The sequence below is a fragment of the Pagrus pagrus genome (assembly GCF_965226575.1).
Source record: "Pagrus pagrus genome assembly, chromosome: 8".
Taxonomy (NCBI): Eukaryota; Metazoa; Chordata; class Actinopteri; order Spariformes; family Sparidae; genus Pagrus; species Pagrus pagrus.
Genome location: NC_140192.1, coordinates 10,492,829 through 10,519,738, shown reverse-complemented (window position 1 = coordinate 10,519,738; position 26,910 = coordinate 10,492,829). Strand labels below are relative to the sequence as shown.

General features: G+C 39.1%; 1 long non-coding RNA gene across 1 annotated transcript; it reads right to left on the bottom strand.

Annotated features, from left to right (window-relative positions):
- Window positions 1-378: 378 nt before the first annotated feature.
- Window positions 379-14,526, bottom strand: LOC311261712. The gene is made up of 3 exons (XR_014623166.1): window positions 14,220-14,526; window positions 6,833-6,900; window positions 379-481 (listed from the first exon to the last, which is right to left on the bottom strand). It is a non-coding gene; the product is annotated as an uncharacterized lncRNA (long non-coding RNA).
- Window positions 14,527-26,910: the final 12,384 nt, after the last annotated feature.

Genomic DNA, 26,910 nt, shown 5'->3' with positions numbered 1-26,910 from the left:
CCAAACATCATATTTATGTTTCCTACTAAGCTGCTCCACTGTAGTTTAGAAACAGCTGAAAAAGAAGGCCCGGGATGATATGCACATCTCCAGATTCAATAGTATCAAAATACTTGGATGCCGTATCCATTCAGAATATCGATTCTGAACCCATTCTCTATTGAATGATTAGAAGGAGGCACTATTTTCACTCTTCTGTTCCAGTATACTGTGTGTGAAACCATTCACTGGTGTCCTTAGTCAACTGAAATAGAATTAGATAATTACTGGCAGATAAGATGAATGGTCCGCAGTCTTTTTATTTCCAAAAGTTAACCGAGTTACACATTATTTAATTACTTATTTTGAAAGCAAATTTAACATTCTCCTGCCTGTGCTGTATGAGAAAAACAAAATGAGGGGGAAGGCGGGGTGCTCTGCTGTGTTTTCATTAACATCATGTCTCCAGCAGTGGCGAGCAGCCTCTCTACTGCACTGTTAGCTGAGAAAGAGAAAAAAAAATTACAAGATAACTGTAGCGTCGGTGCATCACTCACAGTCACGTTGCACCTTTTTCATTCCGTCATCCGCACATTATTAACCAACATTATAAAAAATGGATTTTCCCCACGTTTGGTCATGCTCAGGGGCAGCAGGCTGCAGCGCTTGCAAAACACTTGCAGAAACCCTACACTGTATAATTTTAAATGCTTAGCATCAGTCAACCTTTGGTGCTTGGATTTATGAAAAATATGTCAGTACACCTCTATACTAATACAAAGCCCAATAGAATTAGCTGAATTGGTGAGTAAAACCAAACATGTATACTCTATGACAATGAAGACACGTGTGTGACACACATGTTTAATCCAAACAAGAAAAAGAAGATAGCAAATTACAACCCAACAGCCCTAGTGTTTTGGGAACACTGTATAAATGAAAAGCCAGCCCATGGGAATTCTTTTTAATTACATAAAAATAATGAAAAATTTGCTACCCCCAACACCAAATCAGATAAACCATTCTAATAGCAAGCCTGCTCTCCGAGATCAAGCCAAACAATTTATCAGTGATATGCGTAAACATGCGAGCAAATGCACTCCAGCTCCCAAGTGGGCAACATAGTGATAGAAGGGGAGAGGTTGAGATGACTTCCACTGAAACGAAGAGAGAGAGAGAAAGAGAGAGAGAGAGAGAGAGAAAAGAAAGGCGACAAATTGATAAATGGAAAAGAGTGGTGTTAGAAGAGGACAGAGAAATTGAAAATGCAAACAGCGAGGTAGAATAAGAGACATTACAAAAACACCACGAGAGCTTTAATTTGGTAGAGGTATGAAGCCGCTCATGCACGATTAAAAAGCAGACTCCTGCAGGGATATTGAAACAAATAAACACTCAACAAGCCTCTCCACATCACGCAGATGTGATGGTACAGCAGGCACTACAATGTGAAGTGGCAGAGACAATGCACAAACAAAGCACCACAAAGGACTTAGGTACAGAGAGGCCACCACTGTGGAAGTAAATTTGCGTCAGCAAGTCCTTTGACGCACTACTGCTATTGCTAGTCTAAAATGCACTTTGAGAGAGAGAGCCAAGTAGCTAAGGTTACATAGATTTATGGATGAGAATCATGATTTTCTAGTCCAAGCACTGATATTAAAGTGAGTTTTCTTATAAATATTTTTTTTTTTTAACAATCAATGAATGTTGTCATCGTGACTGGTAACTGACTGTCAACAAAAAGTGTATTTATGTTTTTAAATCCATATGCTATACTTAAATGGTTAAGGAGCTAAAGGCTAATCTGGGCCTATTTTAAAGGATATTATCATCTAAAATAAAGCGGACCAAAATCCTTTTTTTTCTGTACATTTCTATGCTTTGTCCACTACTGCCTGCTGGTGTTGAAGCTCTGCTGTTCTTTACAACAGCTGGGTTGTGCACAGCAAGTGAAAAGTAGAGTGCGGGAATGTGAAAAATGATTTGGCCGCATTGGTGAGTGACTCCATGAGTTATCTGGTAACATGCCAAAAATATACTTGTCTGTGGTTGGGTTTGTGTGCTCTCTGTGGCCAGTATCTGCACTCACCCAAAGACTGTTTGTGAAAGAAGAACCTCCACTCTGTAACACCACTGTAAAATATAGCTGCAACAATTAGTTGATTAAATGATTAATCGCTCGAGAAAATTTTGCTGCTTCTCTTTGTATTTTATGATACTAAATTAAGCCTTTTGGTTTTGGACTGTATGATGGACAAAGAAAGCAATTTAAAGATGCTGCCAGTAGTTCCTGATAGTATGCTGAACCACTGTGGTTTGGCAAAAAGCGCATAGCTTGAAACGTAGCAAGATGGTTTTGCAAGATCACATGATGATGTGATCTTGCAAGTCGAGCCACCGGACAAGGTAAGAACACTTGCAGAGCAGTCCCACTGTGTCAGGTGTCATGTATTACTTGTAAGACCCAATTTTGTGTCTCTCTGGTCATCATCTGTAATTTAAAAAACATTGGATTTGCCCAGTCAGAGAAATGAACATCTTAATACTGTAGGTCATTTTAAGACAAAAATGGATTGTTACCAGCCCGCTATGCCGTCATTCTGTGCTGCTCTGGAGAATGGAGTGAGAAAAGAAAGGCAGACAATTCAACTTACAAGTGAGATTTAAATCGATGGCTCCTGAACTGATGATCTGAATCACTGACTTTTAGGGGGGAGTTCTACCCAATTTAATTCATACAAATATATATGCAATTTTTACACTGAGCAATCATAAAAATGGACAAAACTCATACAATGTACAATGCTCCGTTCATCATACGATGTATCACAGACTTTCCTTCTTTTCTTTAGACAAAGTCATTTGTTTGGTGTGGCTTGAAAGCTTGGTGTGATACAAAAAGATCAGTGCTAATGCAGCAGAATCAGTGTCACTTTAGTACAATTTTTTATGAATAGTTGTTTACAAGTTTTTCAAGACAGGGGGGTGGATCATAGCACATGGCGAAAGGGGTGGTTTGGGGTGTCAAGATAAAGAGATACTTATACATTTGCACCCACAAGACCATAGTTGCCCACCCACTGTCTCCTGGCAAGCAAAAGTGTGACACGATGAGCAGAAGCGAGAGAATACCAGCTTTGTGTGAGAGCATACGCTTGAGGAGATTAAAAAAGAGGGCAAAAGTGAAGAGAGAGGAAAATAATTCAGCCAGTCTCCCTCAAGCCTGTTCCTGTGGTTCTGCAGACAGTGACACCTCAGGAAGAGGAGGAGAGAGAGAGGGTGGGGGTAGTGTGTCAGTTGACTGTGGTGCACAAACAGAGACGGAGGTACAATCAGCTCTTTGAGTTAGCAATGACCCAGCAACTAAAATAAGATTACTGAAGACCTAGACTGAACAACTCATTTAAAGGCTTGTTAAAACAGATGTCTGAGTAAATCTAAAGGCCAACACTCTTGGTTACAGGCTTTAAATTATTGGATAGATCTCTGTAATAGTATTTAATCTCATGTTTTGCATGTTTAATTCGAGGAAAATTTGGGACATCTTAATTACAGTCCAAATGATACTTGAACTGATACTATTAAAGCTGATGCATACCAATATCTAAGACTAAAAAACTCAGAACTATATATCAGCCTATATTTATTTTTATTAGTTGTTAAAGAACTGAAAACAAAACATGTACTGGGCAGGGCCCAAATCAATGTACGCTTCCTCTGATGGACAAACTGTGTAATGGCGTGTATTGGCTAACTTATGTGCCAATACCGATATATCTGGGATAATCTAATGATGCAGAACATCGGCTTTCAGATTCATTTGCCAGGCTTTATTCAGGGCTTTCCACAAGGATATGAAGCAGCCAGCAAGTTGGAAATATGAGCTAGCTAGGAGGGTTCCAGGGATTTTCCCCCATGGAGAAACATGTTGGCAATAAAAGCCATAATTCAGTGGCCCTAGTTAAGTCTAATGCTTCTATTCCATCATATACAGTGATTTTAATTATTGCATGTAAACATATAGTGAAATATTATAAAGGAGTATTGGGCTTCTTGTGTGTTTTAGTCTACAGACTGAAAATAGCTATTCATATTTGAAATCATGAATATTCCTGACTTTTATTTAATTATTGGGCCCTCGTAAGGTTTATCGAAACATGGCACAATGATGATAAATGTTTTGTTTCAATAGAAACATAAATGGACTCTTATTCAACCAAAATAAGCAAGATTACTTTGTCTTTTAATACAGCCATGTATTGGTTTTAGATTAAATTACTTCTGAAATGAACCTATGCCAAAAATAACTTTAAAATAACAAAACATGTGAGTCACTGTACTCAAATTATGTGAAGCTACTGGAAAAAAAGCAACTTCATAACATCCACAGGGTTCAACATTAACTTTCTTACTTGCTCAGGGCAAGTAAAGTCTATGATGAGGTAAGTGAAAAATAAATGTGATGTCAAATGAAACATGTGAAAATAACCTGCGTACAGTATCACTGAAGTGGAGCTTTTCCAGCTGACCTGCGTGCATGAGTCTGTCTCACCACCAAAAGCTGAACAGGACTGATCTGACAAACTGGACACTACAGAAGTGAACTATGGGTTTGAGGATGTCATGTACGACAAAACTTTAGCAACACTAAATATCTGTATACTACATGCTAAAGACTTTTTTGCACAGAAGCTAACTGTTGTGACCCTTTCAGAAGCTTTGTAATCGACCCTTGAGCTACAGTGTCTTTTGGAAGCTTTATAAGTTGAATCCATAAAGATAAATCTAATGCCGAGTGTCTTCTGTGATCATTTATCCATTTTTTTTATGTTGAAAAGTTACTTTTGCCTCTGGCTGAGTCTGTCGACCAATCAGAGACTGTGTCTCCAACTGTGTGGCAGCTCTGATCCCAACACACTGCATTATAGCACGAGTTAGAGGAACCTGTTGAAAAATCTGCTTTTTGAAGCCCCAGTGTCTCATACCATCCCATGCTCACATTTTTTTCAAGCTGAAGCTGTTTATCGTACAATGTCCACACATAGCAAATTTGAGCTTATCAATCAAAACCATTTTAATGGAATAAAAAATTCTTACAATAAAGTAATTGGCTGGGCTACAACGAGCAGTCAGCTGTTTGGCCGGTAGCCTACGCTTACAGAAGGTTCGGGTACAGTTCTTTACGATTCTTGAAGCACTGTATAGCAGAACGTGCAGCCATGTTTGGTGTATGGCAATCAACTGGTAACCCTTGTTGACATCTTGCTTCTATACAAAATGTTTTGTTTATAAGCCACCTTGCATTTTGGAGAATACTGTGACTGTGACTGCAACAAAACTTAAAAGCCTCCTGAGGACATCATTGGAGACTGCACTGTGTAAAAGCCTCCTTAATTGCAGCCCTGAGCAAAATAGTTATTTAAATTTTTATAAGTCTAGCGGATAACATTTACCTAAAGAAACCCTTCTATGTTTTGCTTTTCAGAAATAACAACAGTAGGCACTTTCTTTGCAGCAGTAATTGCATAACAAAGGCTACTGTAGCAGAAGTTGGACTCTGAGGAGGGAATTTCTCAACAATCAATGAGATCTTGAACATCTTTAATATGTATTATGGCTTTGGTTAGACAAAATGACTTGGATCAGTGATAAATTGTTGACCGTAACTTAAATCTGTCACTTTATGACAAGATCTCTTATCGAAGTTTCGCCCTGCTGATTGGCTGTTGATGGGGGCAGTGCCTGAATAACAGACCTTAACACAGTCGAAAAGTGCAACAAAAACCCACACCCTTAAACCCAATAAAAGTGTCTATTACAGTGAATTTATGGGGAAAAAAAGAAAGAGATAAAAATTAGAAATGAAAAAGTAAGAATCTAGAATTGGTAATGATACGATAAATACTACAAACTGAACTTTGAGAACAATTGTAGCTACAGCAGTCACAAACAAATATGCATCCACATGCATGGACAAACCGCTGGATTCCCTCAAGACCACTCATATAGAGGAAGACAGATGCAATCATTGCCCACCAGATACCATGAATTACTGCCTCAGTTCTCTTGACACAAGACACTCACAAGGCACAGCACTTCAAAGGACCACATGCAAATCAAATAGGCTTTATCCCAGTGGGTGTTTTTTCAAAAAAATCTGAAAACTAGGGCTGTATTCATATTATTTGTGTGAGGTTTATAGTGTCGTATCTAGACCAGCAGCACAGTGACAATGACAACAATGAGAGAAAGGCAGGCATCCTGAATATACTACAAAGTTCCTAAGAATTCAGATTACCAATTTTCTTTTCAGTGTAGTATGTGTATGATCAATACCATAAAGTAGCACTTCCTAGCAACTTCCTAGATCATTTATGTACAGTAATGACTAATCTATAAACAAATATCTCAACTACCATCTATCTAAACTACCTTTTGATTTTCACATCAAATCTCTCAGCAGGCCATTATAAAAATTCAAAGGATGGTTTTTTCTCTGAAAAACACTCCCTGTAATAGTGATGATGGTGTACTGCTGCCGTGGTCTCTTGTAACATAGCAACTAAGTGACTTATTCAGTACATTTTCCATAGAACAGCTGTGGACCCCCAACCAGGCCTTGAGAACAACCCGAAGGGCAGCAAAGCCCCAAGTGCATCCACTGGTGTGGATTAAAGGGAAAAGGCTCACACACAAACACACACACACACACACACACACACACGCACAAACACACACACACACACACACACACACACACACACACACACACACAAATGCAAAGACATAGTGGGCTCATTCTGCATTTTGTTGTTTACTGTTGGGACAGGAAGAGGGATGTTTGTCTTACCTTATTCTGAAGCAGCAGCAGCAAGGTTTGTCTGAAGAGGACGATGGTGTCTAGACTATCGGTGCTGTCTTAAAAGAAACAAAAGACATTTTAGGGGACTGAGGCTGAGGATCGTCTTAGTGAACAAAATTAAAGCCTGAAAAAGTCTGTCAAAGTCTGAAGTCTCTGAATGAAGCCAGACAAGCCAATCTGAGTCAAAGAAAAATTCCAAAAAACAAATCAATAATTAAATAAGGGTGTTTGGGTACTTTTATTCTTATGGGAATAAAAAAATCCTTCATATTTCATTTTACACAAAACGTGCACCACAGATGTGTATCTGGATGTGGGTGGCAAAATCATGACACACATGAGCTTTTTTTTATGTTTGTATGAACTGTACATGGCACATCTCCCAATCTCCCAGCAAGGAGTAAGTGTCACACCAGATGAGAGGAAAGGAGAAGGATAACGAATAAAGCCTTCAAGGAGTGAAAGTGTGGCATCTTCAGCATGATTAGGTATTCACTACCAGACAAGCCAAATCAGAGGTAATAGGGAAGACATCAATGCAGCGAGAAAAGACAAATGAGAGAGGAGAGGGATGAGATGTGAGGGGAGGGAGAGAAAACCTCTGACTCAGAGCTCATTTGATGGCAGTGAACAAACTCCTTTCTATCTATGACGTACACATGCGCACACACTGATTCACTACATGACACTCTTTCAGCAAACCAGTGCAGATGGACATTTACTTTGACATAGTCAAATCTATTTACAGCCAAGTGTTGCTGCACACCTCGACACATGCAGGCTCTTGAAATGTGGATCAGCTCATATACCAACATGACACACATACAGGCTTTCCTCTTCTCCTCTCCATCAGAGGGTGAAATGACATGATATCCCCGATCCTGTCAAAGCTTAGGAACATTACATTAGGCCTCAGCTGTGATTTCAATTTATCTCACTTTCACAGTTTCATCATTTTTTACTAACCTCGACCCACACATCAGGACAGTTTGTTGAATGCTCTTGCAAGCAGAATATAAGCTGTTGCTCATTATTTTTAATTTTTCTAAAACTAAGTAAAGCAGCCATGAAACATTTGGTTACTGAAGTAAAGATAAATGGCGATTTCACTTCCAAATAACCTCTCAGCCTTGACTAGGTCATTGCTGCAGCAGTGAGCAACATTACACTATGATGCTCATTTTAAAAACATAGCTAATGTTGTGATGCTGTTATAATTGACAATCATATCATCAATCGACAAATAAAGAAGAGATTGATGAACTGAGATTGATTCACTGAGATTGATTCACTGATTAAACTATTTAGAACAAATATCGTCCAAAGAAGACCAGTGGCCAATAAATCATAGTATGCTTAGCCAATTTATATATTCAGGTTAGGGCGCAATAACCTGCTTCTCACGGCCGATACTGATAAGATGAACGATAATTTCACATTTTTGTATTTGAAAAGAAGTTTCGTAGATGTAGTTTATGCACACCTGAGGGTAAGGAAGGCAAAAAATTAAGTAAGCAAAGACGGATGATTTAAAATTCCATATTCTTTTACTTCTCCTTCTTTTGCATCTGTGTTTATTGATGGATTACAAACAAACTTTTAAGGTGCAAACAGCAACCTGCTGTATCAGAGTTAACAAAATGTTGTGCTTGTTAAGTAGATGAAAGCAATTTGGCTTCGTATTACCAGCTCTATTTATTGGTTAGAATTTCACCATTACCGACAAATACTCGATAATTTAAATTTCCCAATATCAGGTTGATCATGCATCCCTAATTTATGTAAAATGTATTTATGAAATGTATGAAAATCCTAATGGGTCTGCTGCAGTAATCAGCACGACTTTTCCTGCATAAACATGTGTTTTACATATTGAACTGGATATACCGTGCAGTGTAAGTTCTGATCCCTGTTGGAGAATTTGAAAATGTGACTGAGGGATCCTCAGCTCTCTCTGCTTGTTACTATTAGAAACTGCTGTGAAGTCACGTTTGGGGAAAAAATTATGAACATATTAATATTAATCAGCATGAGTCATGCTGCCTTTTGACTTTGTTTTGATTAATCAATCAACAGACACAGGTGATACATGCTATTCAATATAAACAGACACCATTTCTGTCTCTGTTTGTTGTGGTTTGTTGTGGATTTAATCCTTGAATAAACATATCCAGAGGCAGCGTGTGAGCTACATACATGTCCTGTTTCCCACACTTCGAGAAGGTGATCTCACTTTGTTTTTGATGAAAATATCCATTATACACTGTGGTACGCTGCTAAAGGGATTTTTAGTTGTCAATAAGATGTCAGAAGCAGTAACACCAAAGCCAGTCAGGGACCTGAGTCAGTTACTATTGACAAGCTAATAAACATTCCTGACAACTATAGATTCCAGCTCTATTGACCATATGTTGTTTGTGTCCATACCACACAAGCCTATTTTTAATGTGTACAGAAATATGAGATGTATGGTTGAGAAAAACCCTTCCTGTATTTCTTTTTCTGAGGCTACTTATTTCATCCGGTCAGATCCTACTCAAAATATTAATATAGTATGTATACACTAGACGCTGTCATATGTCAATGTTTTGAAAAATATCTCCATGAAGTAGCAGCACAACCCATTGGAGAGGAAGCATTTCTCAAGGATTTATACTCCCAGTTGTTCTGCACACAGGAAGTAAATGTATACATCTACAGATTTATAGGGAGAAGAGGGAAATAAAATTCCAGTATCGTTGCATTACAGCATACATGTGGGAGAAAGGGATCCCTCCAGAGCATCTAACTCATATGAAATACACCTTCATCTCCACTGAATCCAGGCAAGAATTACCTAATTTCTTTATTCTCAATACCTGAAAAAAAAGAGTATAATAACAGTGATAATCATCATTATGTTACTCTGTAATAACCCTGTTAAATTGTGTTTGCAGTGGTCAGTTTGTAGCCTTGTCAAAGCTCTGTACACCCACATATCTGTAGGTGTGCTGGGCTCAGTTACCTTGGCTGACAAACATCAGTTGGGTCCCAAAGGCATCCATTTTTCCCTGTTACTTGACTAGGGCGCTTACTAGAAAAGATCAGTTGTTTGACTGGACACAGCAGAGGTTGTGACAGCCCTCCTAATAAGCATTGCATGAAAGCAGCTGAATTTAGTGCACACAGCAAGAGGGCATTTAACTAACTGGCTCCAATATTGAAATAGTTTTTTATAGTAATTAGGATGATTTAAGTACTGCATGAATTCAAATGTTATGCCATTTGGAGCACACTTTTTGTGTTTTTTTTCCTCCCTACCCAATATTAATTACAGTCCAATTAAATATTTGCTGTTTAATCATCTTGTCAGTACCCTGATAATTAGGTCCCGTACAAAGAGACACCAAATGCTTTCAGCTTGACCTATGAGTACTTTTACATTCCTGGTATTGAATTTCATCTACTCTGCATGCAATGTTAGTTCTGTGGGGTCTAATAGCAGCAGTTGCAATTTCAACCACCAGTAAGCTGTTAATCTAGGTTGTGGGCTGTCTTCAGATATTTAGATTTTATGAGTTGTAAGATGGGGAAGGTGTTGTCGACTACAAAATGCCGGCTATGTACTGGCAATGGCTCGAAAACTGCCCAGAGTGATAAGTAGTAGGAGTATGATTCTACTTAACTAAATTCTCCTTCCTCCTTAAATAGTGCTGTCTGAAAATGACTGACAGTGACATTAAAGTACTTTTAAATATTTACTTTTATGCCTTTTAATATTCATCCTCACAAGATCCCCGACTGATGTGTTTTTTCCTTCAATCATGCCATTTGGTGCAGACTTATGACTTGATTTAAGGTGTCATAATGAAATTTTCATTATTTATGATTTCATGGCAGCTGGGATAAAACTGACACAGATGGCCCTATGTAGGAGAAACACTGATGTCAGTGTTGATTCCCTAATCTCCTAAGTCACTTTCACCAAATGTGACTTGATTTTTTAATTTACATATCAGTTCTACCAAATCACTGAATTATTAAATCACTTAAGCACATTTGGTTTGCGTGTTCATTTTTCACATTAAGACTATTTTGCTTACTGCTAAGTGTTAGTGCTGGACATCACCTATTTCCTTAATTTCCATAAATGTTTTGTATTTCTATCACTACAGACATAAATGACACTCAAGTTAGGAATGCAAGTCGATTTTTATACTATTCTGCATGAACAGAAACCAGTGGTAGCCTTAAAAGAGAAGGAAAACTTGACATGTGTTTTGGAAAATGGTCAGCAGTAAATATGTGCAATTTGTAATTAATCTGTTGAAACATGCAAATCGTAATCCAATCAAATCACCTCTAGTGAGCAGGGGTTACAGCACACTCTGGAAATATAAAGGAAGCTAAATTTGCATCACATGAACTAGTTTAAAACAGCCCCTGGTGAAAGAGAAACCGCCCCAGAACTTCTCTGTCTTATGTCATAGCACAAAAAAGTTCTAGACTCAAAACTTCTGTAATTTTTTCTTACAGTGCAATTTCAGTCAAGCTGAAACTGCTGCAAAAAAGAGATCGAGTTCAGACATCTGGTGACATCAGAGAGTTGTTCAGTCTACACACAATAGTCTGATACTTTGACATAATTCTGTCACAGTATCAGTGTTTCTTTCGACCATTCCTCTCAGCCGAATGCAGTTTTACGTGACACAAAAATCCAATAGCGTGCCATCTTAAAGCCTGGCTTACCTCGGTTGAAGTATAAGAGGAGGGAGGGGGAAAAACACACTGGTGAAGGAGTAGTGATAAAATGTTGACGGGTGACAGCAAGAAAACTCTGGAGGAATTGGACAGTAAGATCTCTCAGACGAGCTCTGTGAGGCCAGGCCTCAGTCACCTACAGTACATCCTCCTCCACCAGGGGCCTACACATTATTGATAAGACTACAATGTTCACGAGCCAAGACAGTTTTAAAGATGATTAATCCACATCAAGTTCTTTCATTCCCAGTCATTCTCTTTAATAATTAAAATCATGTTAAGTAATTAATAAAAACGTGTTTTTCTTCTCACATGCGGTTGTTATCACAGGACTCTCCCATGATAGCGGCTCCTTAGTAATAATTTAGATTTTTTTCCGATCTGGTTTGAGGTGAATAAGTCATGTTAAGATACCCTTAAACCACACTGTTTTAAAAGGCCTAAACACTACACTGTTCACCCAATATGGATGTGAACAGCCTTAAAGTTAAAAGTCAGGAATGTAATGCAAAAGACATTGGCCGCGTTTCCCAGATTCGTTAAGAAGCTCTTAAGTGCTAAGATCTTCTTAGGAGCGCTCTTAAGAACGCTGTGAAAGAAGGATGTGTTTCCCAGAGTCGCTCTTAGCTTAAGAAGATCTTTCACTAAGAAGGAAATGTAAGATTGAGCTGACCCACTCTTAACAGCCTTCTTAGTGACCGAATGCTCAGTGATCAAGCGCGTCAGGGAAATTTATATCCTCCACTTTGCGAAATAATAAAACAATGCTCAGTGTTGAAATGCGCTCATAGCTGCGGACCACTAGCGCAAGAAAAAAAAATAAGAAAATGGTAGATGAAAAAAAACCTTTTTATTGAATTACACGTTTAAGTTTTCCGCAACATCTGCATATATGAGTTTATAGTACTACACATAAAAAAAACAACAACCCTGTGGCATTTCACAGATATCAAGGGAACAGATGTATTAAACTCAGCTGACCTCATCCAGAGAGGCTTCCCCTGCTACTCTGCGTTGCCAAAGTCCTCGCGTGTGAGAAACCATGGCTGCAATACAGCACATTCTCCCTGCGAACCAACAGCGTCGCCGTGCGCGAAGCCAGACGGTTTACATAAATGCATACGTGCGTCAGCACTTCTCCCCACTGGACGTTCTGTCAGACCGGGCTGTCCAGGCAAAGTACCGGCTGCCCCGTGCGGAGATCCAACGGCCGTTGGATCTCTTTGCCTGGACAGCCCGGTCTGACAGCGCACACACACACACACACACACACACACACACACACACACACTTATGCGCTGATAAAGAGGTGGGTGATCGATTTGCCTGGCATCGATTGATTCAGCACAGCAGCACCGCGGTGGACAGCTCCCACTAAGAGCTTCTTAAGAAGCTTCTTTGGCTTGATCTTAAGGTTCTCCTAAGAAGGCAGTTAAGAACGCATCTGGGAAACACCCGTATCTTAGCGCTCCTTCTTAGCCGAACCCCTCTTAAGAGCCTTCTTAAGTCCTTAAGAACGATCGAATCTGGGAAACGCGGCCATTGTCTCTTTTCAAATTCATTATGCTGATATACAGAGCTGAAACAAAGAATAACACATCACTGTCCGAATACTTTCTCCTGACTGTATTGAAAATCACAAATGATTAGACTGGAGAGAAACATTCACTTCAAACATCTGGACTAAAACTTAATGCCAATATTTATCTGTATTGTAACCAGGATTTCCCACAGGGTATTGTAGACAAGGCATAGTGCATAGTCAGTATTAATGAATGCCCAAGTTAGCAGAAATTATTACATTTTAATGAAATAAAATATTAAGCTTCGAGGAAAAAGACCTCAGGTGGTCTGTCAAAAATGGGAATTGGCCAAGAAAGTTACAATCAGTGTCTCTCTAAACAAAATAAAAATAACTTCCTACATATCTGACACAAGTCACACCTTTGGTATGCAATGTATACACTAGTATCTGCATCCTAAAATACAAAGCTGACTTAATTTTAGAGTATTTATTCAGCCTTGTCATTAAGAACAAAACTGGATTGATGTCCTGCTTTATTCTCACACAGTATTTTAACTGTCTATTTGCTGCCAACACAGAATTGGACCTCTGTTCTCACTGGAGGGTGAAAAACAAACAATTATAGTTAAAATATTAACCACCATTGTCATGTGCATGACTATTTTTCCTTTGCTTAACCAATAAGTTTAAATAAGTTGCTGCAAAGCTGAGACATCTAGAAGAGAAAAGGCACCAAGGTTGGTTTTTTTTTATGGCCACCAAGAGCCTTACCTTCAAGGGATGAGGGATGTGCTAGCTACAGTAGAGCTAGCAGTTAGCATACAAGCACCAATACCCATCATAGACATAGTTTGTCAAGGCCACGCTAGTAATTAACATACCTGACAAATAAACAAAGTTGAGGAACAAAGAACGAGCTATAGCAAAATACTATGGTGACAGCATTTCTAATAACCAAAAGCAGAGAGCTCATACTGAAGCTGGTTTGGCTTTGTAGCTAACTGACAGCTAACGTTTTAGCATGTTTTTGCCCAGTTAATTAGCTACAAACACAACAGCCTATGGCGCATTTTACCCTGACAGTTACAGAACAAAAGCGGCTGTACTTACCAATTAAATTAGCTTTTGTCCGAACAGTAGAAATCCAGTGTGTAAACATCTGTCCTCCTGTCTAATGGCGCGCCCCCGGCTCCTCCCGTGGCACCTGTTAGCAATCAAGCAGCCGTTTGAGTCCCTGATAGCACAACCCGCGTAACAGTAACGCTATCTGTTTCAGTGACGACGGAGCACACTTTCAAACGCGCACAAGGTCGTTTAACAACACTAACCAACGTTTGGAAGATTTTTACGAGATCCTCTCTCCGGACAGGGTAAACTATTCAGTGTGCTGCGGTTACATGTAGGAAAGGTTTTTCGTTTGTTTACTTATTTATTTGCGGCTTTCCCAAGTTGTGTCTCTGAATCCAAAATGGCTGCCGGAAGTGATTTATCATCTGGCTGACATGAACGCAAGTTCAAAATGTTATTTGATAATGCACATTTTTACTGGATACACTGGTGTTAATTTATGTTTCTGTTGTACGTATAGTAATAATACGTTTATATTTATAATGTTGGATTAGCTTAAAGAAATTCAACATGCATCAAAGCATAAGTACGGAAGCCCTAAAGGGCCATGCTTTCATACATTTTATTTCCTCCGTTTTCCCGTGATAACGAGTTAATTTCATTTGTTTTTTCGCGAGATCTCGAGTTATTATCTCGAAACATTGTTTTCCTGAGATAACGATATAATTAATTCGAGATCTCGAGATAATGACTGTGATATGCTAGGCCTGAGATTATGGAGACACCCGGGACCTCGTAGCTGGTCAGCTATGTAGTTAACGACGACAGGCTCACTTTGATTGCACCGCCGATATAGCTGAAGCCTTGCTAACCGTCTTTTTAGATAACGCACACTAATGTGTATATTATCTGTAATAGCAAGGCATAATGCTATTTTAGCCTGTGTCAGGCCTTGATTGAAAAGATATGTGACATGGTGATCGATATGCTCCTGCTCCTCTGACATTGCTACACTGAATGATGTTTCCTACAATGATTTAATATACTACACTATCATTTTGTTTTCTCAAGATCTCAAATTAATTATATCGTTGTATCGCAGGAAAACAAAGTTTCGTTATCTCAAGATCTCGAGAAAATTATCCCGTTAGCTCGGGAAAACGGCAGTTGTTATTTCGAGATAATAACTCGAGATCTCGAGAAAACAAATGAAATCAACTCGTTATCACGGGAAAACAGAGGAAATAAAATGTATGAATGCATGGCCATTTAGGGCTTCCGTACATAAGGTCAAATGGAGTACCACATTAATAATCTGCCCTGCGATAACACAGCAACCACTATTTCAGGAACTTTCAAACTTTTCTGTTGACCTTGACTTGGGTTTCTTCTTTTCTTTAGAGTTTGCTTATCAAAAACACATTTTCATAGCAACAAATTGTTATAAACAGAGGACCATTCTTCTGCAATCATTCAGCTTTCCCATAAATTGAAATAAAAGTTGGCCATTGTCATAAAAATTCAGTATAATCAATAAGGCCATAGGAAGACATTCATAATCTAAATATACAAAAGTACAATTTCAGCATCCCAATGTGCAAAGGTGTAAAGATTTTAACTGTGGATTTTGTTTCTTATTTGTATAGTTTATATTATTCTTACTGCTTGATCTTTTTCTCATGTTCATGGACCTATCTTGCTTTTTTTTCTTATTTTTTACTATTTTGCTATCCCTTTTGCTGCTGTAATAATACAAATTCCCATTGTAGGACTAATAAAGGATATTTCTTATCTTATAAGTCCTGCACAACATAGATAAATAATATCTCCATATCTCCAATATATTTGCTCCATATATAATGAATCAATGTTATAATGTCAAGGTTTCCTGTGATTTGAAATTATTTTCTTGATGTCTTATTAGAGTGGCCTTACTCACTGTCCAGCGTGACTTTTACCCCATGACGACCAAACGTTAGACTGGAGCCAGATGTGAAGATCTTGAGCTTAAGGGGAGTTCGGTCACTTTGTTGTTTCAGTTCCACTAATAACAACCCTATCTTTGACCCAGCGGCTTCAAACAGGGTAGGTCACCAAGCCAAGGCAGATAAACTGCTTGTCTAAAGGGGAGTCGAGGAGAATAGGGCCAGACAGATAAGAGAATCCCAGACAGTTGACTCATCTCAAATACAAAAGCACAGAAGCTGTAAAGCCAAGACAATAAACAACTAAAGTACGGGACCTTTAGCTGCCAATAGAATAATAAGAGAATGAATCTAACTTGACTGAATGGTAAGCCTCGAGATTCTCTGTGAGTATAAATCCTGTCTGTAATGCTGTAGTGTATTACTGAGCCAGTTTAAACAGATGGGGAAGGCCAAGCTGCACACAGTCGACTGCACACAACATCAAGCATTCGGTGCATCTCAAATCTCTCTCTGCCCCATTTAATGAGAAGATAGTTGTTCCCAAGACACCTGGGGAAGAATTTTGTCCATTGCAGGTACATACAAGTATTGACCAGGCATTGATTTGATATTCATCCAAGGTAATTTTACTGATTAATGATGAATACATGTTAATCAGTGCAATCACCTGGAGTGAGCCCTAAAAGTCCAAAATTAATTCAATTTTTCCTCTGTGACATTAAAACCCATGCTGCGTCTGAAGTGTCCTTTGGAGGAGACACAGGTGTTTCCTGTAGAGGGAGATTTTTCAGTTTAAATGGACTAAATGATGCCGCTACAAAACATAACAAAACATTGACAAAATGTAATTATCAGATGCACAAGGTGAAAGGTAAAAATACAACACTGACATAATATCACCTTATAAAGTAGTTATTTTGAAAATGTTAGCAATCATTTATCATTTGCACATCCAACAGATGTGGTCCAACATTAGCATTTATTTGGAGTCAAGTCCAATATTCACTCTCTTTTTAGCTCTGTTTCGATCTCTGCCAAGCCCTGAGAAAAAAAAAATCTGCCCCCTCAGCTGCTATTTGGTCAATAGTGTTCACCATCTTGTTGCTTACTTTAACTGCCTGCTAATTGGTGCTGGACAACTACTATACACGAATCAGGGAAATAACTGGAAGTTGACAGGTCGACTCACTACGGTGACTCTCTGGTTTCATCATTATGAAGAACCACTTTCTCATATGCATTATTGCAGCTTTACGCAATTCACTATAAAGGCCATAGTAAAGGGTTTGTGGGAGAAAAAATGTGTTAAGTAAATAGGACTATTCGATGTTGCCATTTCATGTTGATCATCAAGTAGATACAGTCGGGCAAGGCTGGCATTTTGGATGAAAAATTAACGTGACATTTAGTTCCCTGGGTGTGCATGCCTGCTTCTTTGATTGGCTGTAAGGTGAAATGAGAGGTTGGGCTATTTCAGCGACGACAGAACTACTCTTTTGATTATAGTGTAGGACAGATGCATAACAGCATGGCCTCATCCTCAGCTCGTCTCCACTTCTTTTCCACTTCACCGCACTTTTTTTCTTTAATTCGTGGGGTGAAGTGGAAGCAAACGCTTATCCCTCCATCACACACAACTGCCCATCCTACTGAAATTGATGATTTACAGTCACATCTTATCACAGAAATATAGCAAGACCCATATTCACATGGGTAACGATGTTTTTTCTAATAACATCTTTATTGTGGGCGTGGAAATGTCACAAGATTTTAAAGCCAAGTGTTGTGTGTCTCTCAACTTTCTGATCATTGCAGACACATCACAGACCAAATCAGACTCACCATATATGCTTTGAACATCTTTAATTAGTATCCATCGCCTGTGGGTGTTCATCTGCACCCTATGCATGATGTCAATAAAGTATTTAGTGTACTTTCAGCCAGGCAGAATACTGAGATAATTAGGCATCCACCCACTATGAATCGTACAGAGGGCACACGTGTACACAAAGCTAGATTGGTACAAGATGAGCCTTTACGAGACGTATCAGGATGTATTTAGTGTGATAATTGCCTGAAACAAAATATACATTGGCACAAACATGCCACAAGACAAAATTACCTTCGAGTTACGGGATTCAGGAGACGCAATGCACCAGTGTGATTAAATCTGGTGACACCATTAATGTGGAAGGCTTGTCTCCTGCTACGTCAGGCGTTAGAGGATGACTCTTCAATTGCGTGCTTTGTATTCACCGGGGCTCAGCTGATTTCAGACTCGGTATGCATCAGTGGGCTCGCTGGCCTGTTGGTCTGCGGCTGCAGCTGGATGAGAGCTCGACACAGATACTTTTGCAGCTAAAGAAAAGTACCACTTCTAATGTGACTGTTGTTCTCTGTGTGTCCCAGCACGAGTGTGAGACAGAGATTCCCACGTTCTCCTTGCCATAAGCACCAATAGATGCCAACTGGTTTTGGCTCTGTCTTGTGTTTCATTATTGTTCATTCCATCACTCAGTGGTCACGATGCTCGTTAAGTAATCTAGAGAATTTCTCTGCTGTCCATCAGTAACTCCCATCACTAACAAATTACCCTCCGCTCTCCTGGCTCCACTCTCGTCTCTGATCAGATAGTTAGCTGCCTCTGTCGTCTGGTATGCAAAGATGACCACAGGTGGAGATGATCTGCCCTGAACTATCATAAACTAACCCTAATATTCCAGTATGTATTATGCTGGAATAAGTTAAATGTCTTTAAATCCTAATTACAACATGTTGATGTATCACCCACCTACGATGCAGTGCTGAGTTCCCTCCCCAGACAGATTAACAGCCTTTCACACCTGGGCTCACCTAGCCCTAGCAACCCACATCAAGGCTGGTTAAGTCAACGACCCACAAGTGGCCCTAATGACTCTGAAACTTAGAGCTCACACATGTCCTCAAAGGACACTCCCACACAGAGTTTAAAAGCCTGCAACTACCCTCCAGTTAGTTAGAACTGAAGAAGCCTCTTGGATGAGAGGTGAAACATCTTCGAGAAACTGAAACGAGTCCAGTTGCCTACGATACAGCACCTAGAACTTAATTACAGCAATTTAACACATTAACGTGTGTTTACAGGTCTTGAGGAGTACAGCTACTAAAAAAAGTAGTATAAAACTTTTATAGCTCCAGAGGAAGCTGCATGTAATCTGACAAATTGCCTCTAGTTTTGTCTCACAGTGGCTTAGATGCATTGTGGGTAATGTAGGCCCAACAGTGTTATACAATGTGCCTTAGCCAAAGATAAACTTTGGCTTTTTTAACGCATTCGGCTACGCATAATGACTTGCTTGCGTAACCTGCATCCATTGTGCAGTGCTGCTTGTCCGCCAGATGTAATATGAACGTGAACGTCAGGAGCAGTGTGGGGTCAGTATGGGGGTGTGACAGGGTCAGGAGTCAGTAAGCATGTAGGCAGCAGCAGGGACAACAAGCTAACGTGTGCCATCTAGTGGTATCCTCCATTAATAGGAGTAACGTACAAGCATGTATGTGAACAACTATGTTCACGACGCAGCGGGTTGTCTACGCAAATGCGTGGCTCAAAAGCAAGTATAGTATCTCCGGCCTTAGCCACTGAGTGACATCACTGGAGCGATTTATCAGCTGACATGCAGCTTCCTCTGGAGCCACAAAATATTTTACACTACTTTTTTCACATATGCAGTGGTTCTCCCCAAGACCTGTAAACACACTTTAATGTGTAAAACTTGTGGAGTTTCCCTTTAAGAAGATCATACATAAAACATGAGCACACACACTAACACTGCTGTATGTCTGAGACAGGGATATAAGTGCCATTCTGTGTATTTATATTTGTAGTCTGGTGTTGGTGTCCTGAGGTGACAGAAAAGTGTACATAGAAAAGTCTGTCACTCAAGTAAATTGTTCCATTTCACTCAGAAATATAGTTGTGTGTTCTTATCATTTATTTTTTTATTTTTTTATTCATACAGTTTAGAGATACAGGGACATTGCACTTTGATAACATTTCTGTAAATGTGCCAGTTTAGCCATCCTGGCCAATTTTCAACTGAAATCCCCAGCAGGCGTCACAACCGCTACAATAGACACATAAGATACATTAAAACAAAACAGCATTGCTGTATAAAAGCACAGATAAGACGCAGTTACAAAGTACTACTGGATTGTCTCTTAGCCATGATTTTAAATTGATTTTAAATGAGCAATATGTTTCACAAATTCTAATAAGTGATGGCAGACTCTTCCATTTATTAGCTGCTCTCACTGAAAAAGGCAAAACGTCATTTTGTTCCTGAGTGAGTTTTTTTGTAAGTTTACATTGTGAAAGTCCTCACAGTACCCCACAACTTTATTCTATCAAGGTATTTAGGATTATTCACCTACTGAGAACACTGTGTCCATGTAATTTAATATGAATGGCTTTATTTGAGCTGCATGTAGTCTCCTCCTGTCGCGTTTGATGGTTGCATTCCTTGTCTGATGTGTTTTATTTATTTTTAAATTGAAACCGTTATGTTGTATTGGCCACATCTCTCTTGGAAAAGAGATTTCAATCTAAAGGGATGTTCTGGTTAAATAAATGCTAAGAAAAGTGAAAAAAAAGAGGAAAAAAAAAGAAAGAAAAAAACAACATGGCTGGTGGTGTTGATGGCCACCCCATCCCATAAAAGAAAACACTATATTTAGAAGTAAGACTGTGTCCGGTAGTTTTCAAATGTCACTTAGACCCTCAAGGGAAGGATCAGATGAATATCATTGGTTCTCCCTTGTGTGATGTCACACTTTCTTTAAAATATACATTGTTGGTAGTATAATCCACTCCAAACTACACAAATCTTGTCTTTAAGCTGAGAGGGGATTTTTTTTTGTCTCTACTCTGCAGTATTCAGGAAAAACCACATCTCGTAAAATGGCTTTGACATTTGACATTCAACATTACCAAATGACTGGCATGGGAACATTGTATGTGCACTTCAACAGCCAGGAATAAGTGTTACCCTTTTCTGGAATATGGTTTTCAGAGTGTTATCTACTTGGTACAGGGAGGCTTACAGGAAATATTCATCTTAAACATCTCACATGACCTGTCTCAGAAATCTGGCAGCACATGACAGATAGAAAACGAGGGTTTGCTGTCTTTGTAGTCGGACTGTGAGGGACGATAGATGATAGATTTCAGAAATATTCAGGCATCAACACAGAACGCTGCTATAAATTCCTGCAGAATGGAGCTAGTTCATCTCGCTTCCATGTCAAAACCCTTTTTAGGCATTGTGGAATAATGTGATAACATAATATTCAGGGCTGTAAGCATAAAAGTAGCCACATAAAAAATAGATGAATGTATGTGTTGGTTGAGTGCTTTATGAGTAGAAAAGACCACATCTGAGACCTTTTTCCTCGAAAATGAAGCAAAAGATTACCTATGCTGTGTTAGTCCACTGCCTGTACTATCTTTGTCTGTTAGCCTCATCTTGTTTTTCAAAGTGAACCAAAAAATGATGATGTAAAAAAAATACTGTGAAAAGCTTTGAAACCCTAAGAGATCCTTGATACAAAACCCCAAACAAAGATTGAGTGTTGAGACTGTGATAAGAAATAAATGGCTCTTTCTCTTTGCAATGCTGAATGCTGTCCTCCTGTTAGTCACATGGAGCCCTTAATCCACGCTTAATAATGAGAGGCCAACCACTGAAATCCGTCCCTGTTAGCGCTTCAAAGCAGAGGGGAGAAACTGTGAGATGATGCCAGGAAACTAAGGTCAGCGGCCTCATTTATCAAATGGAGTTATGGTTAAATTTCTTCTTATGTAATGAAGTGAGGAGAAACCCACAATCAGGCGGCGAACGTATTTATAAAAACCTTGTTTTAAGAGCTGTTGCTGTATTTTGAAAAACAAAAAATCAGACAAGGTTGGCTGAATTCTGTTCTAGTTCATTCTGGCCTTCTGCAAAAGTTCATATAATTTACGCAATCGTCATTGTCATGCATTATCTGTTAAAGGTGGGCGAAAATTCATAACCAAAACCTTTTAGTTTTGTTTAATAGTAGGACATTTTAGAAAAGATGCTTATTCGTCTTCTTGCCGAGAGTTAGTTGAAAGATCGATGCCGCTCCCCGTCTCAACGCTCAGCCTGAAGCTGGGGCCAGGAGAAATTAGCTTAGTAGCTTAGCGTAAAGAATGGAAACAGGGGGAAACAGCTAGCCTGGCTCTGTCCAAAGTTATAAGAATCTGCCAAACAGGACTCTAAAGTTTTTTGCCAACAACCACCTGTAAAACCATGACATGTCATTTCTACTTATTGTTTTTGTACTGAATAAAAAAACAAGATATAACATGATCTTTAGTGGAGCTAAAATACTATATACAATAAACTGTTTAAGTAGCTATAAAATAAAATACTGAGGTAGAAGAGAAAAGGTAAGAGGAGCATAAGGTGCGAGAGGATTAGGTGCAGTATTTACAGTAACAATAATTTAAAGTGCATTATTTGAGTGTTTTGGAGTGAGCGTAATGGTGTCTGATGGCACCAGGAAGGAATGATTTCCTGTGCCGTTCCTTCAGGCAGTGGGGTTGAACGAGTCTGTTGCTGAAGTTGCTCTTAAGCTTGTCCAGAGTTTTGTGGAGGGGGTGAGAGGCATTGTCCATGATTGCCAGCAGTTTTGCCAGCATCCTGTCCTCCACCACCTCCTCCAGGGTGACAAGCTTAGAGCCAACAACAGACTCTGCCTTCTTGATGAGTTTATTCAGTCTGTTGGCGTCCTTTGCTTTGATGCCCACACCCCGGGACACCACAGCGAAGAAGACGGTGCTCGCAACAGCAGACTGAAATAACATCTGGAGCATCCGGTTGCAGAGATTCATACACATTCATTCACATAAAATAACAATTTCAGAATCAGGTTGATGTTACAGTGTCTTGTAACAGGGTGAATGGTGTCTCTGTCTCAGCCACTCTGCCCCCATCACTTGTTTCTGCACTGTGTAACTTCAGTGAGAGGGGAGGATCACAGCGTTACATACATGTTTACTTCAAGATACACGTTTTCAACACATAACGTTGTTATGAGTTTTGTTTGTAGTTAGCACCTACAAATTGTCACACATCTGGGATTTGCCAATTTCTACGTAATGTTGCTTTAAAACTGTATTGTATTGCATCATATGGATGATCCAACTGCTTGTGTCTTTTTCGAAAATTTGAAAAAAATTGAATTAGTAAATTAGTAGTATTAGTATTTTTTCATATGACAGCTAACATAAACATGCCTAGTGATCAGTCATAACAAGTAGCTGGCAGTGGTAGTTACATGATAAAATTCCATAAAATCTGAAATTTACACCTTTTTCACCACTTTTTCACACTATAACATACAGCACACCTGTGGGCTACCAAAGCAAAGAACAGAGAAGCTCAGATTGCAACACACACACACACACACACACACACACACACACACACACACACACACACACACAGAGGGGGTGTGAAGACATTCTCTGGTCAAACAAAAGATACAAGTTTTAAACACATATCACGTAAAGATATAGTTGAGCAACGGCGTCCATTGCTCAACTATATCTTTACATAGCAGAAAGCTGCTTGTTCTGATCAATTTAACCTTTCAAAATAGGATGACATCAATCATGTAAAGAGATTGTTTTTGCTCATGATAACACATGACAGGTGTCCTTTCAGGTGCGTGATGTACCGTTTTGGTTCAATGAAATGCTGATGAAACAAGCAATAAGAACTTCAGTGTATTTTCGAAACTGATGTCAAAGTAATCTCCATTCTGTATGTTCACACAAAGTTCACTTCAAGTTCATTCACTGGAGTTCTTTGTGTTTTCCATGGAAAGTGATTTAAGTGTGACTCGGAGATCCCTTTCAGCATTTTATTGAACCAAAGAGGTACACCGTGCACCTGGAGGGAGTCTCAGAATGTTGATATCAGCAAAAACTTTACATAAAATGAAGCTTGAACGTGGTGTGAAAGATGTGCGAGCCCTGAACAGCTCGCTGTATCGACTTTAATTTGACTTATGATTATTTACAGAAGATACATTTGTAATGGAAAGTGTTCTGTCCGTTACTTAGCCTACTGTACTACTGTATATCTCAGAAAGGACACGACACTTTCACGTCCAAACAGCACATCCTGTCCCACTTCCTGTGCCAAAAGTAACACAAACACACACACACACACACACACACACACACACACACACACACACACACACACACACACACACAGAACTCATATCGTATGTGTGTCAACAAACATACTTCCTGTAACACTCTTAGTATCCTTACTGATGCTTGAGCCAAAAATGACAGGCTGTGACTGAAAATCAATGAGAATCAGGAAAATCATCTTTAGTCTATTGTTTTTGTTTAGATGCTGTCTACGATGGTGTGTGTGTGTTTGAGAGTGTGTGTGCCCATGTGACAGCATTCGTGTGTGTGCGTGCTGATTTTCAGAAGTGTGTATCTGTTTGTGTAGTCGAGTGTTAGTCATCTGTTTCTCTATTTTAAGCCTGAGTTTGTTTCTCTTTGTGTGTGCACTGTGTTCAACTCTGACATGTGTGTGTTTCTGTTTGCTTTAGTGTGAGGGTACGGACGTGCATGTCTGTGTGTAAGAATGAACCTTGTGCCCTTTCCATGATGGCCCGGCTAAATAAAGACACAGTGGTCGTTCCTTCTTCTTCATATTTGGCAACCTTGCTTGTGGGTCATGCACAACTGCACAGTTCATCTCCTTTATTGATGTGTTGACCACCACCGTACGTTTCACAGCCTGCACATGAACTATTCAATCAGCTCATTCAGTTCTGGTGTGGCTTCACATTAGAGTTCCTGCTAGGCTTCGACTTTTCTAAGAAACACAGCTCTAATAGAGTTATTACGGCACAGTCTGATGCTGCTCATGATAATAATGTCACAATTTTGCCTCTCGATTATTTTCTTTACCAACACCAGCAGGCACAATAATGCGTCAGGGTTTATATCCATGAGAAACATGAAAGTAATTGTGTCCACAGGGAAAGCAGAAATGAGGCTCATTCCTAATTCAATGACGAGGCCACATAAAAACATTTTTCTCTCCAGCTCAGAAACTGCAAGGCTTTTATTTTGACACATCCTTTGTGCGTCAATTAGGGAACTTTTATTGTACTGTTGAATCTGGTTAATTCAAGCTCACACACTCACACGACCACACCAGTCTGTACTTCTATGCTTTCGAGGACATAATGCTTCCTCTAAAGCTTACACTTTAAATTAGCTCAAGCAAACCCTGCAATAAAATCAGTAATGCATGCAGCCACGTCTCACTGAAATAATTAATAACTCAAGAACCTAGTCTAAAACAGATATTTCGAGACCACATACTGTATCTTGGTAGATCAATTTGGATATTTGATGTGAATTCTTCATATTTCAGGCAACTGTGATATTGTAAGTCATTTCAGCACAACAGTGCAGGGAAAATGATATTTCCTTGAGTGAATTTCTCTGTGATTATGCTGGACCACAGGAGGGCACATCATGCGTGCCAACAAGTCATGCATTATCAGTTAAAACCAGGAGTTTGTCATCAAAAACACAATAAATAGAAGAAGAGAAAGAAAACACTGAAGCTAAAACAATCAAAGGCTCAAAGGTTAAGAACTACATGTGGATTGGTAATGAATTACGGTGGCCATGAAAGGTCAAAACACGACAACATTGCATAAAACACGACAGCATGTCACAAAACACAATGAGATTCAACAAAACTTGCTAATACGTCCTGTAGCTTCATCTATTATCCTGCTTCGAGCAGAGTCGTGAAAGTGTGGTTGTGGTCAGATAACAGAGCTCCAACAATCGTCATGGTTTGGGTGTTTTGGTTTGTTTGTTTTATTTTGTAGCTATGTCCTCTTGTCTCTCCACCCACACCTCATCCCCTCCTTAATTTAGTTATTAAAGCCTCTGTCGTTCCCTCACCTTCTGTTGGTTCATTTGTTGTTCTCATGTCTCGTGTTTCTTTTTGTTGCTTCACCGGCCTGCCTCTGTGTGTGTTCTGCAATTTGGTCCTTTTTGTGTTACCCCTTTTTTGACCTCAGTAAGACCAGTTGTTACCAAGACAACAGCTAATAAAGAGCTAAAGAAACAATGAACAGTCTTGTAAAAAAAAGTACTCAAAAGTCATACTACTCACTCAAAAATTAAGATATCGTGTTAAAATGCTACTTTGGGAAAAGTGAAAATCACCCTTATGAATAGTACTTGAGTAAGATATCAAACATACTTGAGTAAAAGTAAATGACACATATTTTTACATGTATGTATGTATTGTATTCTACAGGTCGACTGATTATTAGATTAAATATTTTGTAGTCGAGTAAAAGTACAATATTTGCCACCAACATCTAATGAAAGTACAAAGTAGCAGAAAATATAAATACTCAAAGTGCCTCAAAATGGTACTAAAGTACATGTACTTAATTACATTCCATCACTGGCAAAATAAATCATTTACTCAAATAATTTACTCTTGTAAGAGTAAAAGTATGCTACATTGAACTACTCTGAAAACTGTAAACTTAATTTGTGTACTTTTTTGCCCTCGGTAATAGAAGATGTTGCCGAGGAAACAGCTAATGAAGCTCCGAATAAACAATAAACAACTACAAAACATCTCTAAGCCAGAAGCTAACACTTTAATCAAGTCTGTGAAGAAAATGTCCTCATTTTCAGCAGATGCTCTCATTGCCAAGGTCTAAACCTC